This window comes from Mytilus californianus, unplaced genomic scaffold, assembly GCF_021869535.1.
Source record: "Mytilus californianus isolate M0D057914Y unplaced genomic scaffold, xbMytCali1.0.p SCAF_5, whole genome shotgun sequence".
Taxonomy (NCBI): Eukaryota; Metazoa; Mollusca; class Bivalvia; order Mytilida; family Mytilidae; genus Mytilus; species Mytilus californianus.
This window is the reverse complement of record NW_026262701.1, coordinates 12,938,287-12,943,617: the sequence shown is the minus strand read 5'-3', so window position 1 is coordinate 12,943,617 and position 5,331 is coordinate 12,938,287.

Sequence of the window (5,331 nt, the reverse complement as noted above, 5' to 3'; positions counted from 1 at the left end):
GGTTTTTTTATTGATATTAAACAAAGATGTGTTGTCTTCAGTATCACAAGTATGTGTTAATTTTCTCCAAGTATCTGATAGTTGTGGTGAACATTCTTTCAGTCTGTACATCATATCTAGTAATTAGGGCCCCGCCTACTAGCGGGTTGCCCTATAGTGATCAGTCTGTCCCGCCGTCTGTCTGTCCGTAACAAGTTGTGTCCGCTCTATGTCTAGAGATCTGTTATAATTTCATACTTTAAACTTGACATGTAAATTAACCAACACCAGAGGGTGTGTCATAATGTTTGTACAACTTCCTAGGTCAAAGTTCAAGGTCAAAACTTAATAAAGTGCTTCATATCAGCTTATCCATACAAATTTTTTACCACACATTATTTACAGCGGGGCCCACAGAGATGGCTCCCATCTCTATGATGTCTAGTTGCATATGACTGTTGTAAGAAATTGGAATTGGCCCTTCTTTTCTGAATGTGCTCTTAGTATACTTCAAGTAAATAATAATTTGAATAACTTGCCAACTATCACGCCAAAATTTAAATAAAGGATACAACAGATATAGTTAAGTCTGCCTCATATCTTATCTATCATCTAGAAATTGACCATGAGGTTCAGTTGAGAACAAAACTTTACGACAAAAGAAATCATTTCTGCTTCCCAATTATGAATATTATGTATCAACATTCCAGCAGTGCCTTCATATGGGGTATATATCTCCCAGTTGATACAATATTCCAGAGCTTGCATTTCCTATCATAATAGAGGGTTGCTGCTTATGTGGAAGCTATTAAACCATGAGTTCCAAGTGGTAAAGTCATCCCTTCGAAAATGTTAAGGATGCCATCACAAATTGGATGACTATCATGGAATATCAATTTCACAGATGATGACAGATATACTCCAATTGTCCTAATCACTATCCGAGCCTCTTTTCCTTGAATGCCACCAACCAATTTAGCCTTATCACTGTGTTATGAGCAACAGGACTGGGGCCACATGTGGACCAGGATCTGCTTACCCTTCATGAGCACCTGAGATCACCCCTAGTTTTTGGTGGGGTTTGTGTCACTTAGTCTCTAGTTTTCTATGTTGTGTTTTGTAGACTTGTTTGTCTTTTGGTGGTTGTTGTTTTTTGTCATGGAACTGTCAGTTTGCTTTTGTTTGACTGTATAATTGGTATCGTCTGCCTCTCTTCTTAAGTGAACAAGATCAAAATCATCATGTATTTATACCCTGAGGTGGGGATATACTTGTTAACGTCGGTCTGTTTAATCATATTTCCTTCCGTCTGTATGTCCATCCCATAAATATATTAACATATTTTCTCATGAACTTCATATGAGATCTTCCTAAAATTTGGGTTTCAAGCTTCATGTGAGCAAGCTAATCAGTGTGATGCATTTTCAGATTCATTGCTCAAACTTGCATCCTGTTTACTGAACACCCATATATATTCTTACACATAATGGTCATGCATGAAACGATTGTTTCATCACATTTTTTCTCAAGACTACAAATTAAGGCATTCTGAAATTTGGAAATCAAGTTCATGGGAGCATGCTTTACCATGTGATGTGTTTGTACATCCATCACTCATCCACTTTTTGTTTACTGATTACTGAAAGCAAGGGTATCATTAGTGAGCAATAGAACAAAAGAATATGTCTATACCATTTTCTCTATAGTTACTTTGGTTTATATTTTGTATGTCCCCTAATCATTAGCCAGCTGGGCTTTTAGTGCTATCAATGTCCATCTTCCTCTAATTCTGTCATTTCATCATTCCAAATCAGTTGCCCAGATTTTTTCCATTATGCCTGTAGATATTGAGCTGATTTTAAGTTTATCAGTGATGAGTTAAAGGTTGAACTGCTTTTCAATTTTAATGTCTGAATTTTTGTGGAATTAGGAATTTAGCAGTAGGCATGTGTCTCATTTGTGCTGTCCACACACATCTAATTTGAAAACCCATTTAATGACCACAACATCATGGTAAGTTACCTTTAATCAAACTTTCATCTTGTTCAGTTGAATAAAAATACATAAGTGCACACTCTGGCCTGCTTTACTTATCATGATTGAATTTCATACTATACACCAATGTTGTTAGACTTTTGCTTAAAATATCTAAGAAACAGACCCAACTATGAAAATTTAACATTGACCAATGAACCATAAAAATGAGGTAAAGGTCAGATGAACCCTGACATACAACATGAACACAATGCAATCATTCCATACACGGAATAAACATGACCTATTGCTTATAGTATCTGAGAAACAGACATAACCATGAAAACTTAACATTTACTAATGAACCATGAAAATGAGGTCAAGGTCAGATGAACCTGGCCAGACAGACATTTTCACCTAACAATCATTCTATACACCAAATACTGTTGACCTATTGCTTATAGTAACCGATAAAGGGACAACATCCTGAAAACTTAACATGACCAATGTAACCATTAATAAAATGCTTCACCGAGCGCAGCCTGATATGACCCCAGAGGTCGAATCCTGAACAGTTGGGGCAAGTTTGGACACAATATTCAAGCTTGATACTGTCTGAATTTGGATTGTGATCAAATTTTTGATATAATATAGGTTTCTGACACAAAATAAATGTGGTCAAAGATCTTAAAAATTTGAAATGGGACATTTAATTCACCTAGAATGGTCTGATATCCAAAATCTAACAACATGGTTAGATTCAGCATATAAAAAAACACCCAAAAATTTAATTTTAGTTGAAATCAAACAAAGTTTAATTTTGAACCCTTCAAACCTTAATATAGACTAATTTGAAAACAGGGTCCAAAATAAAAAATCTAAATGCACAATAAGATTCAGCATATCATAGAGATGCAATAATTCAGTTTTTGATGAAATCAAACAGTTTGATTTTGGACCCTTTGGACATCAATGTAGACCAATTTAAAAATAGGGCCCAATATCAAAAATAGTAATACAAGGTTAGAACCCCCAAAAATTAAAGACTTAATTTAATCCCATTGAAATTAGTTTAAAGATTTGTATTTATTTTCAATTGAAGATTGCTTGCTATTGCACAATACTGTGGCTGTTGCACAATACTTAGTTAATCTGTTATATATAATAATTTACACACCCTGTTTGGAGTGTATCTCCTGCCATATCAGCATTTGTTGCTTTTATATATAAATCAGAAATAATCAATGGAAAGATGAAAAAATTTTGTGAAAAAAACCCAAAAAATTATAAAAAAAAATCCCCCCAAAAAATTTGTGAAAAAATTTGAAATTTTGAAAAAACTTGAAGAAAAAAGTATGACCCCCCCCCCCCCCCCCCCCCTTTTCCACGCTTGCATATCATATAGTTATAAAGGGACATAATTGAAGAACGGTAAAAGTGACGCTACCCAAATTTGAATTTGATCTGAGTTTTGTGGTAATAAGCATTGTGTGTAAGTCTCATAATATTTGGTTGAGGCTAACTTAAGTAGAGAACAGAAACTAAAAATTCAGCAATTTTTCTATTTGTAAACACGCATAACTCTAGAACGGTTGTGTATAAGTTTTATAACATTTGGTTGAGACAAGTTAGAGAACGGAAACGAAAAATTCAGCATTTTTTATGTTTATAAAAGGACATAACTCAAGATTGGTAAAAGTGTCACCACCAAATTTCGTACTTAATCTGTATTATGTAGTAATAAGCATTGTGTATAAGTTTCATAACATTTTGTTGAGGCAAACTCAAGTTATAAAACGGAAACAAAAAATTTGTACTTGATCTTAGTTTTGTGGTAATGAATATTGTGTATAGGTTTCATAATGTTTGGTTGGGGCAAACTTAAGTTTCAGAATGGAAACTAAAAATTTTGCTATCTTTTGATTTATAAAGGGGCATAACTCAATAATGGTTAAAGTGACACTACCCAAATTCAACTTGATCTGTGTTTTATCAGTGGAAGTCAAAATTAAACATTGCATTGTGTAAAGCATTGATTGAAGTTGATTCAACAATAATCATGGACAAAGGAAGATAACTTCAAATTTAAAAATTACTTGATATTTAGAAGAAATTAAAATTTTGCAATTTTTACATTTATAAAGGGGTATAACTCTAGAACAATTAAAGCGACGCCACCAAAATTCAAACTTGATCTGTGTTTTGTGGTAATAAGTATTGTGTATAAGTTTCATAACATTTGGTTGAGGCAAACTTAAGTTAGAGAACGGAAACTAAAAATTTTGCAATTTTCCAATTTATAAAGGGGCATAACTCTAGAACGGTTAAAGTGACGCCACCAAAATTCAAACTTGATCTGTGTTTTGTGGTAATAAGCATTGTGTATAAGTTTCATAACATTTGGTAGGGGCAAACTTAAGTTAGAGAACGGAAACTAAAAATTTTGCAATTTTTCCATTAATAAAGGAGCATAACTCTAGAACGGTTAAAGCGACGCCACCAAAATTCAAACTTGATCTGTGTTTTATGGTAATAAGCATTGTGTATAAGTTTCATAACATTTGGTTGAGGCAAACTCAAGTTAGAGAACGGAAACCAATTTTGGGACATACGGACGTACGTACAGACGGACAAGGGTAAAACTTAATGCCCCCACCGCTACGGCGGGGGCATAAAAAAAAATCAAGGTCAGATTTTATCTGCAAGACAGATATGTACACCTTTAATACCATCATTCTATTGATTAAATATAGTGGCCCTATTGCTTATAAGATCTGATAAAAAGACTAAACCAAAGAAATTTAATAATGACCAATGAACCATGAAAAAAAGGTCAAGGTCAGATGAAACCTGCCAGACATGTACACCTTCCAATCATTCCTGAAACAACCTACAGCCTATATTTCGCTTACAGTATCTGAAAACAGACTTATCCACAAAAACTTAACATGGACCTACTAATCATGAAAATGAGGTCAAGGTCAGATGAAGCCTGCCATACAGATATCGCTTATAGTATCTGAGAAACAAACCAAACCACAAACACTCAACATGGACCAATAAACTAGGAAAGTAAGTCAAGGTCAGATGAAACCTGCTAGTCATCTGCATACAAGGTATGAAGCATCTAGGGCTTTTATCTTTTGAAATAAAAAGCTTTATACAAATAGTTTATGCCTTCACCAGATTGTAATCCCTATGTCTCTCTTTCTGAGCCTTATGTTACAGTCAAGACAAATATGATATAAGAGTTTGAAATACTATATTTCAGTGTAATCTGCATGATATTTTGGTTGACAATATGAAGAAATAAATGAGTCCATGTTAAGGTAATGGAAACACCCAAAATTCCATCTGATCAGAAGATAACATCATATT